The following is a 13035-nucleotide window of genomic DNA, read 5'->3' on the forward strand; positions in this document are numbered from 1 at the left end:
GGTACTCTAGCTGCTGTGTTATTTTTTACACAGTACCAGAAAGGGGATATACTGGAGATAAGAGGATTTTTTGTGGATTTATGTTTTTATATTTAAGACAGCCAAGGATCCTGTAAGACCTCCGCGGAATGCATTTATGTTTTGTCAAAACACTGGCCATGTTGGGTCATTTTTATTTTATACATTATTTGGTTTCTACCCTGTGGGCCACTTGTGACTATAGACACCCTTTGTGGATTGCTGTTATGCTTATTGGTTTTATTTAGATGCTTATTAAACTACCAACTGGTACATCTGATCTGTTCCACAATCCTTCTCTTGTTTTGATAATTGAAAAGTGTCATTAAAAATAATTTAAAACAATTTAAAAAATTATCTGGTAAATGCCTAATTAGATAGGCATCTACTCTGAGGCGCCTACCAGATGTGGTTAGAGGTGGATTCAGGATGGATTTTAGACATGGTTTGACTTAGACACCAGTAGGCACACTTATTTAGACCAAGAAAGCCCTGGCATAAATGGGAGTGTGCCTAAAGGTTTACATCGCCACTGGCATCGCTAGGTGCAATTCTATTTTAAAATCAGGGCCTGAATGTCTATTCTGCCACACCACAGGACCTGCCTAGCTTGCAGGTAGCCTGCACGGTGTCTTTTCTGAGGCCTTGGTGTGGCTTCCCTAGGAAGAGGGAAGACTCTCTTCAGGTAGGTAGGGCTCATGCACTGTTTCACCCAGTCAGAATGCCGTTTGTAGAAACATGGAAACACAGGCCAGTGTAGTTCTTTAAACAAAATCAGATTTTTATTGTTGGTTTGTCAAACAAGCCAGGATTGGACTTTCCAAAACAGAAACAGTCTCAGAGAACATAAGCCATTGTTGCAATTCAACAAAAAAAAAGAAATCAAAACAAAATGAAAGTCATTCTTTCCATGGTTCAAATGCATACACTCCCTTTCCATAAAATGCATACCTTTCTATAAAATGCACTCACTTTCCATATAACAGACTTTTATTCTGGTTTGTTTGCCTCACACATTATAATAAAGCTTGACTTACCTCAGACCTCCCCTTTCTCCTTGGACCTCCCTCTAACTGAGTCAAGCCTGGGCAGAAATATTCCTCCCTGAAACCTTCCCCTCTGACTCAGCACTGAGCCAAACAGTGCAGGGCACTCTGGGACCTGTAGTCCTTCTCAAATACATGGTTTCCTCTGATGCCCAGTGGCATAATAGCAGTCCCAGAGAGGTAAAATCCCTCACTCTGCTATACAGAGTGACTCTGTGTTTTCTACTATATACGTTGTGTGTAAGCATTGATTCTCTGTCTGTAAATAAAATGGATACATTATTATGTAAGTTTAGCTTAGAATGTTTATTGTCTCTCTAGGATCTGAAAGGCTTATTCCCCTCTCCTAAACAGCCCAATTGGACTGAACTGCTTGATTCTCCTTCCTCCTTTCCTAGGCATTGTGCTTAAGTGATCACCTTCTTGTCCAGTTTGCCCTTCTTGACTAGATTGTAAGCTCTTTTAAGCAGGGACCATATCTTCTGTGTTTTGATGTCTAGAAGCGCTATAGAAAAGATTAGTAGTAGTAGTAGTAAGAATATTACTAGGCACATAAGTATATCACACTACATTTCACTCTTCAGTGTCGTGTCTGTTTACCTGGATGTCATTTCCCCCCTTATTTCTACATCACCATTAGAATATGGCTTCAGAACTGTTCCTTGCCTTTGTGTCAATAACAGTACAAAGAAAGATGGAAGAATATTTGAAGTGTCATTTTCTACTTTGGGAACTGAGAGTTGCTTCAAAGACTTCCACAATAAAGTATCCTACTCTGAAAGTGTATTTTTATGAAATGGTAAGAAAGATCTAACACTTTTTTTTTTTTCTGCAATGTAAGTTCAAAAAGCCATTTACTGAGATAGCGCTGAATTCCATAGCAGATACTGCCAGTAAATTAATTTATAAGAAGCTCCTAGTCATGCATGTGCTTTTGCTATCCTGATTTTTCTTTGTCTCTTTCAGCATTATCTGGTATTGTTTTCTGTGTTCTTGTGATCTTCTGTATTTTGTGAATAATTTCTTTTTCACCTTTATTTTTGCAGCCACTTAATTCAAGAACTGACTCACACATGGTGACACAACCCACAAAGAGATGGATTACAGTGAGCTCTATCAGGCTAAGTCACAGAGATACTCTCCCCACAAGGTCTTGAATTGAAATAGAAATAAACTGACTGTCAGATGGTACATACAGTGTATTGCAATCATATTGGCCACTTTCTTAGATATATACTGTAAGATGCTGCTAGATCAAAGAGGCCGCAGAAACAGTTTTTCAGAAACTCCAAGAGCGTAATTTTATAAGGGTGGTGTTATTTAAGGCACCTATGTGAAGTCCGTTTCTTAAAGAGAAGTAAGAATGTACCAATGCAAGTGATAGGCAGGGACAGTTACATCAGTCCTGGAAAAGGTCAAATCTAAACTAAAAACTTTCCTCTTTAAAGACGCCTATACATTTTGACTTTTTTCATTTCAACCAGAGCCCAAACAATTTCCATGCAGTTGGCATTACTGATTTAAACGCTTCTTTTGAAGCAACCTCTACCTTGCCTTAGTGTGTTAAGTCCTTCCCTCCCTTCCTTCCCTCTTATGATTTTTTTTTCTCGTTGTATTTAATCTCTCACCCTTCCCTCTTATTCCTTTTTATACCTGTAAGTCTACATGTTTTGTCGACCCCTCTATTTTTATTTTCTACTTTTATTTAATTTTAATAATATTTTATAATTGTAAACCGTTTAGGTATGTTTTGATAAATGGTATATCAAATATTAAATAAACTTGGAAACTTGGAGCTGATCCACACCAATATTTGTCAAATACACCATTGTACATATTGTCATACAAGCTGTTATGAGTCATCTACTCCCCACAGGCCTGTGGTACTGCAAACCCAAATCGCCCGAGGCGGTGATATACTCAAGCAAACCATATCCTTTCATCCCTCAGCAACATCCAACCCCTCCCATTTCTGCCAAAGCTGCGACTCAAACCCAAAGTCCCCCACCCACAAACTACTATCCCATTACAGAGGGGAAGAGGGGTGGGTGGGACCTTTCTCTACTACCACCCTTCCAAATCACCCTTCCTCCACTCCAATGTTCCCTCATACAACAAAATCTCGCTGAAATCCTCCTACCCAGCCTGCTCTCCTAACTCCTTCTACAATCCTACCCACCAATCCCCTACCACCCCAGCCTTCCTAATCTTAACCCCTTCCTATCCTGCTCTAATCCCATCCTATCTCCCACTCTTGTGTGTTCAGCCCAGTTAAGGCGCTCATTGTTAAGCCCATGGGCATTCCAATAATACAGAAAACATAGATGATGCATAAATAAGAGATATACAGTAGAATACATGTCTTAAATAGTGTTTATTAATAACATTCAGCAACCTTTTAACAACAGTATTGTACATGTTTGTACTGTAACAAACATTTTATACAGAAATATTATAAATCGTAAACAAAACAACTGAATATAGTAATGTTCTGCATTAATTCAAGCACAGTTATTTACAAAATGTTGTAATTGTTTTGTTTTCCTGTTTTAATTTACTTCCTTGTGGCAAGGTCTCAATAACATAACATCAGTAGAAGCCACTTCCAATTGATGTCTCAGGTAAGCCAGTGCTTCATCCATAGCCTTGACCCCTTCGCGATGACTGTCACGGTTTTGTCTAGTCCATGTGCAGGCTCAATGCAGTTGTCTTCACCATCACCATTATTTTCATTCATACTATCATTCACTACAGCAATCACATCGCTTGTCTTTCTACATCCATTCCTTTATGTCATCTTCACTAGCATTCTCACAGCCTGGTATTTCTTTTAACAAAGGAAGGAGATTATCATTATCTTCCTTAAATGCTTCATATTCTATGCCAGGGATCTCAAAATCCCTCCTTGAGGGCCGCAATCCAGTCGGGTTTTTAGGATTTCCCCAATGAATATGCATTGAAAGCAGTGCATGCACATAGATCTCATGCATATTCATTGGGGAAATCCTGAAAACCCGACTGGATTGCGGCCCTCAAGGAGGGACTTTGAGATCCCTGTTCTATGCCATCTCCTTGTCCATTTTCATCTTCAGAAAGTAATTTTCTCCATGGTCTTGTAAAAGGATTTGTGATTCAACTTCATTCCATGATTGAATGATCCAGTAAATCTCGTTAATGTTCATTTTCTTTAGCATTACCAGCATTCCTTTTCCAGCATCCAATGAACAAACAAGCACTGCTAGTAGCTTAAAGTGATATTTTTTCTTTAATGTTTCAAGTACACCCTGGTCCATTGGCTGACACAATGATGTGACATTGAGAATAAGAAAAATCACTTTAATGTCAGCATTTCTCAGATCATCCTCAATAGTGCTTTATTAATGAGAATTGCTTTAGAACATAAGAATAGCCATACTGGGCCACGTAGGAGCAAACTTTTCAAAATGTATGGGGATGCTCGACTCACCACAAATTACTAAGACCTGACATACCTCTGAGGCCTTCTAAAGCAGCTGAGGTGGTGGTGGTGGATGGTTAGCAATTGCATTGTTCTGAACGGACAGCTCTTGGCTTGCCCCACCGGGGCCTTCTCTCTGCCGCGTCACCTATGATGTCACCTAGTGGGCAGGCCGTGAGTAGCCTGTTAACAGCAATGCCACTGCTGACCGTCCACCACTGCCACAACCGCTGCTACTTTAGGAGGCCTCAGAAGTATGTCAGGTCTCACCGGGGGGGGGGGGGGGGGGGGAGGGAGAGATGGAAAACTACTGCACAGGGGGATGGGAAGCTGCTACACAAGGTAATGGGTGGGAGATGAGGAAAGCTGCTGCTAAGTTGGATGGGAGGGGAGGAAAGATGCTGCACATGGGGAAGAGAGGAGGGAGGAAGAATTGTCAGGTGGAGGAAAGGAAGGGAGAGAAGAGGTAAAAAGGGGTGACAGGGAAAAATCCTGCATGTAGTGGAGGGGAGGGAGACATGCATGGAGAAGAAAGAGGGAGAATAGGGTTGGACATAGGGTGGAGGGCAGGGAGAGATGGTGCATGTGGGGAGAGAAAGAAATGTTTTACATCATAATGGAGGGGAGGAAGGGAAAGATGCTGCAAGTAGGGGAATAGAGAGGTTTGACTCAGGGCACAAGGCAGGAAGAGAGAGAGAAAGATAGAGACAGATGGTAGACATTGAGAAAGAAGCAAATGTTGGATATGTCAGTGGAAGGTAGAAAAAAAATAATTTTATTTTCTATTTTGTGATTACAATATGTCAGATTTGAAATGTGTATCCTGCCAGAGCTGGTGTTAGACAGCAAGCATGAGCTAGGACCTAACAGAGAGAGGAAAAGTCTTTTTTGTTTATTTTGTTTACACCACAACGCTGGCGTGGGATTGGAGAAGGAAAAGAGGGGTGGGGTGGGTGGAAAGGTCAGACTGTTTTTAAAAAAAAATGCTCGATTGAGCAGGAAAAGCAAATTGAATCATAAATTTGATTCATTAGGCCAAATCAAATTGAATCGAAAATGTTTCCCTGAATCGAGCAGCACTAGTCCCTCCCTGCCTTAATGTCTTCTTCCTCCTCTCATCTTCTTATTCTGTTTTCCTCTCACTTCAATGCAGTTTGACTTTTGTTTTGGGGAAGAATATGACAGAGGTGATCAGTGGAGTGCCATAGGGCTCAGTCTTGGGCCCGATCCTATTCAACATCTTTATAAGGGACCTGGCAGAAGGGCTTCGAGGTAAGATAACATTATTCGCCGATGACGCCAAACTAAGTAATGTAGTGGGCAAATGCACAACGGACGAAGATTCAATGCCCGACAACATGATGCACGACCTACTCCTACTGGAGCGCTGGTCTAGGACCTGGCAACTCAACTTCAATGCCAAAAAATGCAAAGTTATGCACCTGGGCAGCCAAAATCCATGCAAGTCCTATACCCTTAATGGCGAGATCCTAGCAAAAACGGTAGCAGAACGAGACTTGGGGGTAATCGTCAGTGGGGACATGAAGTCTGCCAATCAAGTGGAGCAAGCTTCATCCAAGGCAAGACAAATCATGGGTTGCATACGAAGGGGTTTTGTCAGCTGTAAGGCGGAAATCATTATGCCATTGTATAGATCCATGGTGAGGCTCCACCTGGAATACTGTGTGCAATTCTGGAGGCCGCATTATCGAAAGGATGTACTGAGGCTGGAGTCCGTGCAGAGAATGGCCACCCGGATGGTCTCGGGACTCAAGGATCTCCCATACGAGGAAAGGCTTGACAAATTGCAGCTTTACTCGCTCGAGGAACGCAGGGAGAGGGGGGACATGATCGAGACGTTCAAGTATCTTACGGGCCGCATCGAGACGGAGGAAGATATCTTCTTTTTCAGGGGCCCCACGACAACAAGAGGGCATCCATGGAAAATCAGGGGCGGGAAACTACGAGGTGACACCAGGAAATTCTTTTTCACTGAAAGGGTGGTTGATCGTTGGAATAGTCTTCCACTACAGGTGATTGAGGCCAGCAGCGTGCCTGATTTTAAGGCCAAATGGGATAGACACATGGGATCTATTCACAGGGCAAAGGTAGGGGAGGGACATTAGGGTGGGCAGACTGGATGGGCCGTGGCCCTTATCTGCCGTCTATTTTCTATGTTTCTATGTTTCTAATATACACCCCCCCAAGCCTACTTCAACCCCCCATTCTATACTTCTCTGCTCTCTGCTTCCTTCTGTCTTGACCTGCGTTTCTCCTACTAATTCCTTCCCCCATTGGATTCCCTCTCACTCTACCTTGGTCAGTGCTTCTGCCTGCAGGCCAGGCACACCCATCCCTCATACTTCCTAAGAAAGATTCATTATACATTTCAAAATTTTATCGCCATCCTTCCTAGTAAGGATCTTATTCCTACTCCCCCTTCCTAAAGCCCCAGACACCATTCATATCTAGAACTCACAGTTCCAAATCCAGAAAGGTCTTAATGAGCTGCGCTGCTACTTGAATGCACAAACCTTGGAAGCTCAGCAATCAGTTGCTCCACAGCCCCCTAGGGCCACGTTTGCATGTGGTGTATCTTGCTTTCGGACTGAAAGGAGAAGGAAGGAAATAAGTGAATCTAAAGGTGTGCATTCATATCAACCCACTATGTGCCAGCCCACCTGCTAAAGCTTTAGCGGTTACAGAGAAAGTGCTTGACTTGGGGACTGAGTTAGGACCAACTCTACTGCGTTCTGCAAAAATGGAAGCTGGCACCTCATTTGGTGCTAACAACTTTGGCACAATGCCCCCTCCTTAATTAGTGGTGATTCCAGTACAACTAGGGTTACTAGTTTTCCGGATTTCCCCAGACATGTCCTCTTTTTAAAGGTGCAATTAAAAATTTTAATTTATATACAGCCCTAATTTCAACAATATACCAGTTGGAGACATTTTGTTTGGGAAAGTTAATACATCCCAGATTCATTGCGCATACATTATTCTCTAGAGCTTTCAATTACTTATGTATTGCCGTATTGTCTTTTGTTAAAGCTACTTCTAGAAAATCCATTTTAGCCAGTTGTCTATCAATTTCCTGACACTTGCTCTCGTGTTTAGCAAGCTGCTCTGTTTGAGATGTAGTCAAAAGAGAAAGTTTCTCAAGTTCAGAAGCTTGGCTTTGAAATTTTTTTTTTCAGACAGAGAGAGCTTCAAATCAAAAATAGCATTCTGAAGTGTTTCAAGCATCATTACTTGCAGTTTTGATGAAATGTCGAAGTTAGATGGATCACCAGGGCTCTTCAAAACCAAAGAAGATTATAGCAGTAAAAGTTGCATCTGTAGGCAACTTGACTGAAGTTACTTCTCTAGTATTTTCCATCAAAGGTCTCGAAGGTGGATTGCTTTCTTTAGATCTGCTTTGCCCTTCAGTACTTCCTAATGAAAAATCATAGGGAAAAAGATGGTGGCTTTCTTTCCTCAGGACTTAGTGTGACATTATGAACCAAGGGACAACACCTGGCTCCTATTTCAGCCACTCCTTCTAGTGACAAGGTCACAGCGAAACTGGCTGAAGGTGAGCTTTGCTAAACAAATCCATATATCAGACTCGTGACTTGTCCAGTATCCAAAAAGGTCCTGGCAGCTTGAACCATTCCCTTTCTCTTCTTACCCATTTCCACATCTAAATCCCTCATCTCATTACAAAATAGCTGTATATACAAGTTAAATAACAGTGCTGACAAGGCTGAGCCTTGAAGCACCCCTAGCACTCACCCCAAAGCTTTCAGAAATGGTGCAAGCCCATTTTATGATCATCTTTCTGTTCTGTAAATACCAGCCATGTACCTTTCCTCTCAACTCGAAGCATCATATCTAACAGTGTCAGATGCAGACAAAATATAAAGTAACACCAAAAAGAACTGAGCATTCCTATCCATCCCCCTCTGTAGTACATCAACCACTGATAACAATAATATTTATGTATTATGACCATATTGAAAACTAAATTGTTTAATATTCAGCTAAATGGCATCTTCAGTGAAAGTCTTTGTGGTGGCTGCAGCATCAAGCAGAAGGCAGGTGTGGAGACAGAGAGAAGCAGTGGACTCAGTGCAGGAGTGGGAGAGCATGAAGTGAGTGAGTCGGTGGGAAGGGGGAGAGGAAAAGAAAACAGGTGGGGACCATCAGGATACTGGGAAGGAGAGATATAGAATAATGAAGAATATAAGGGAAAAAGAAATGTGACAATATGGGATAGGGAGAGATGGAACAATTCAGGATATGGGGGTGGGGAGTAGGGAAGGATCAAGGCAATGCCAACTTAAATCTCTTTGAATATAGGGCAGAATAATTTTGGGTCCCTTTTATCAAGCTGCGCTGGAGGTTTTTAGTGTGGGCTGGTGCGGTAAATGCTCCAGCAATTTATATGCACCAATGCACCCAGAAGGGGCAGGCCCACCTCATTTCGACAGAGGCGGGCCTGCCGGACTGTAGGAAGACCCAGCCGGCCGGCCAACATTTAAGGTTAGCAGGGGGGGGTCCGGTGAGGGGAGTTGAGGGGTTTCATTGGGGAAGTCTGGGGAGGGGTGTTCCGGCAGGATGGATCGGGTATCCTCCTGCCGTGTTCATTCGGAGGGGAGGTGGGGGTGTTCCGGACATCCCTCCTGCCTGCCTTGTTCATTTGGAGGGGGGTGGGGGTGTTCTGGGCAGGAGGGATTGGGCATCCCTCCAGCTCCGTTTGTTTGGAGGGTGGGGGGACTGGCGGCCGCAGCTGCAGCCGCTATACTTATCACAGGATGGAGATCCCTTGCTGTGATAAGTGTAGCGGCCGCATCTACTTACCACAATGTAGGCATTTTGCTGGCCTACATTGTGCACGTCTCCCACTGGCCTAGAGAGATGCATACGGCCACCTAGGTTCACCTAAGGCTATGCCTAGCCTTAGGCGAACTTAGGCAGGCTTGTGGACCGGACCTCCCTATGCTTCTGGAGGTGCCTCCAATGTAGGTGGTCTGCCTTGGGAGCTGTTTTTAAAAAAATGTGTGTCCCGATTGATTGGTTAGACAGCTGTACAATGCCTATAGCTGCCTACAATCGGGACGCAGTTTACAGAATCTGGGCCTAAATGCTCTGACGTTTCTAGAATTCTATGAGTATCGGGACAGCATCGGAACATATAGCACTCCAGGCCATGGTATAAACATCTTTCATGGCTTAGTAAAAAAGGGGAGCGGGGCTAAATAATGAATTCCAAAGAGCTGGACTGGCATATGCGAAAGCCCTACTTCTTGTAGGTGACAATTAATTAATTTCAAACCTGGCAGTTTGAAAACATCCCCTTGTGAAGAATGCAAAGGTCTAGCTGGTAGTTATATTGTCAATTTATTTGACAAATATTCAGGTTGACCAATGTTAAATGCTTTGAACATCATGCAGAACAATTTGAATTCCGTACTTTTACAAATATGCAACCAGTGTAGGCCATATAGAACTGGGGTAATATGCTCATATCTTTTAACCCCCAGAATCAATCTAGCTGCAGTATTCTGGACAACTTGCAAATGTTGCAGATTGTTTTTATTAAGACTAAGAAAAAGACTATTACAATAGTCAAGATGACCTGTTATGAAGACATGAATTAATTTGATCAGATTCTCTTTGGTCAGAAGGGATCTTAATTGACATAACAAGCAGAAGTGATAAAAACAAGCCCTTACTATATGGCTAATTTGGGGCTTGAAGCTCAATTGGTCATCACATCGCATGTCCAAACTAGCTAAATGAGAAGAAAGAGAGTTGACCATTTTAAACAGCAGAACTTTCAAAAACGTTTCCAAGAAATCCACTTTGCTGAAGTTTTACTAACATTTTAAACAAGATTATTCACCAACAGCCAGTCAGTTATTTAACCAAGTCTGACATTAAAGTCAGACATGGCTACCTCCTGGTTGTCATCTAAAAACACAAGGATCTGGATGTCATCTGCAAAGAAATGAAAGTCTATTCCCAGGAATCCAGGAGTCTTGCAAGAGGTTCCACGTAGAAATTAAAAAGAGTTGGAGCTAGTAAAGATCCTTATGGGACACTTGAAACAAGAGGACCTTCAGAAGACAGAGTGTTTTTCCAATGTACTAAACAAGAACAACTTGAGAAATAGAATGCAAACCATATGAGAACTGTTGATTTTATACCCATGTCAGAAAGTCTCAGAAGTAACTTATTATGAGAAACAGCGTCAAATACTTCAGTTAGAATCAACTGAAATGAAAGAATATCAGATCCCAAATCTAATCTAATCTATAATTTGTGAGTCACTTTATGCCTAATTAGGTTCAAGGTGACATACAATTCATGTGATAGGCAAAAAAGATAAAAGAATTAAGGAGTAAGAAGACAGTAAGCAGGAGGAGGAGAGGGAGAAGGAGAGTCGTCTACAGGGAAGAATAGAGTAGACATTAGGAATACAGTTTACATTGGATGAGGATATGATGTTCTTTGAGTTAGAACAGATACTGATTGTCAATGTATTCTATTGTCTTGAAGAGAAGAGTCTTTAGTTTCTTTCAAAATCTGAGATAACAGGGTTCCGTTTTGATGGTTATCAGGAGGCTGTTTCAGATCTTTGCACCGATGTAGGTGATAATTGTGGTTTTTTAAAAAATATATATATTTATTCATTTTAAAAGCCAACATCAAGTGCAACATATTATCAAGCAATGTACAAATAGACAGCACTTAATTCCATCAAATGATATAACGAAATAATAAAAACATATCCCTTCCCACTCACCCAACCCTTTCATATAGCATAAAGACAATCAAGAATAATACAAATGATCAAGACCAACAAATTACAATCAAATAATAAATTAAAGGCATATCCTCCCCCTCCTCCCCTCCTGGACATGTATAATCAAAGGACTAAAACCAATAATCAATCTTTACAGAATTTTGTCAATGGATCCCAAACCTCCTTGAATTTCTTATTCCGGAACTTAACAGCGGACAGGATGTGAGTTAACTGCTCCTCCCTCACTGGTACCAATCTGCTTATCTGACAGCATAGCTGGACTTCTTATCACTCTCAAAGTGAATAATTTACTGGACTTTATCATCTACAGTAAGAATGTCTTCAAACAGACACTAAATTAAAAGCATCTTTTGCAGCTGGGGGCTCAGCAAAGAGACAGAAGACAGATCCTCCTACTCCATCCAAAGTGTCCCTTCCCAGAGACTCTTCTGAATTTGAACAGTTGATGGAGGAATTAAAATCCATTTGAGGAGTGTTTAATACACATACGGGCAAGTTGGACACCATGCAGGAGGATCTACACTTCCTGATACAGAAGATGACAGTGTGTGAGCTCAGGACTGATCATTTAGAACACTGTTTAACTGAAGTAGAAGGCCGCTTGAATAAGGTTCAAACAGACACTAAGGATCTGGCACATGGAAGTGGAGAATAGAAGCCATAGGTGTAATATTCGGATTATAGGAGTACCAGAAAGGATTTAAGGGGGAAATACTATCTCCTTTGTGGAAAATATGCTGCCAAAACTGCTCTTCTTGAACTTGCAGTTCCCACTTGAAGTGGAGAGAGCATATAGGATTCCTATGAAAATTTCAAACAGGCATTCCGTTCTGAGGCCTATAATCTGTAAATTACTTTGGTTCAGGCAGGCAATTGAAATTTTAAATGCAGCAAAACAAGCCAGCTCTTTAAAATGGCAAGATAGTAAGCTTCACATATTCCCTGATTTTGCTAAGGCGACAGCAGCCCGAAGAAAACAGTTCCTGCTCCTTAGGCCACAATTGAGGCAGTTGGGAGCTAAATACGGTCTCTTCTACCCTGCAAATATGAAAATCACTTACAACAATGCCACTACCTATTACGAGAATCCATGCAAACTTGAAGAATTCATTAATCAAAATTTGGACCATATGTCTTAACAGTAGTGTTTACTGGCTTGGAATTAAATGTTTTTCTTTTCTCTTTTTGCTGATATGAGTTTTTTTTAATGGGAATGGAATCGTTCATTTTTTTTTTTTACTATTTCTTATTGTGTATTATTTTATTTTTCCGAGAAGCGCTGTCATGGAGATCACACCGAGTTTTTTCATTTACAGAGGAAATGAGTTTGTTGAAGAGGGGCGGGGCTTCCATTTCTTACCGTTATTGCTGAAGTGCATTGAGTCTTCATGTTTGTAGCTCGCAAGGATTTCTGGAGCTCTTGACTTTTCATGATTTTACTAAGATCAGCTTCTGTGTGGTGCCCTTGGATATGGCCAATACTGAGGGACTGAAGCTAATGGGGTAGAACAAATGATGTGGTGCTTCTGAGTTGTGTTTGTGCCAGCGCCTCCACATTTTGGTTGGGGCGGTCAAGTGATCATGACACGTGTTTCCAGGAGTACCTTGAACAGAGCGATGGTGCCGCTGCCTCAGGATTTAGCGTCCGTTGGTTTGGTGTCCGTTGGTTCACTGACAGCATGGGATTCCCTGTTGTTTTTACG

This window comes from Geotrypetes seraphini, chromosome 3, assembly GCF_902459505.1.
Source record: "Geotrypetes seraphini chromosome 3, aGeoSer1.1, whole genome shotgun sequence".
In the NCBI taxonomy this organism is placed as follows: domain Eukaryota; kingdom Metazoa; phylum Chordata; class Amphibia; order Gymnophiona; family Dermophiidae; genus Geotrypetes; species Geotrypetes seraphini.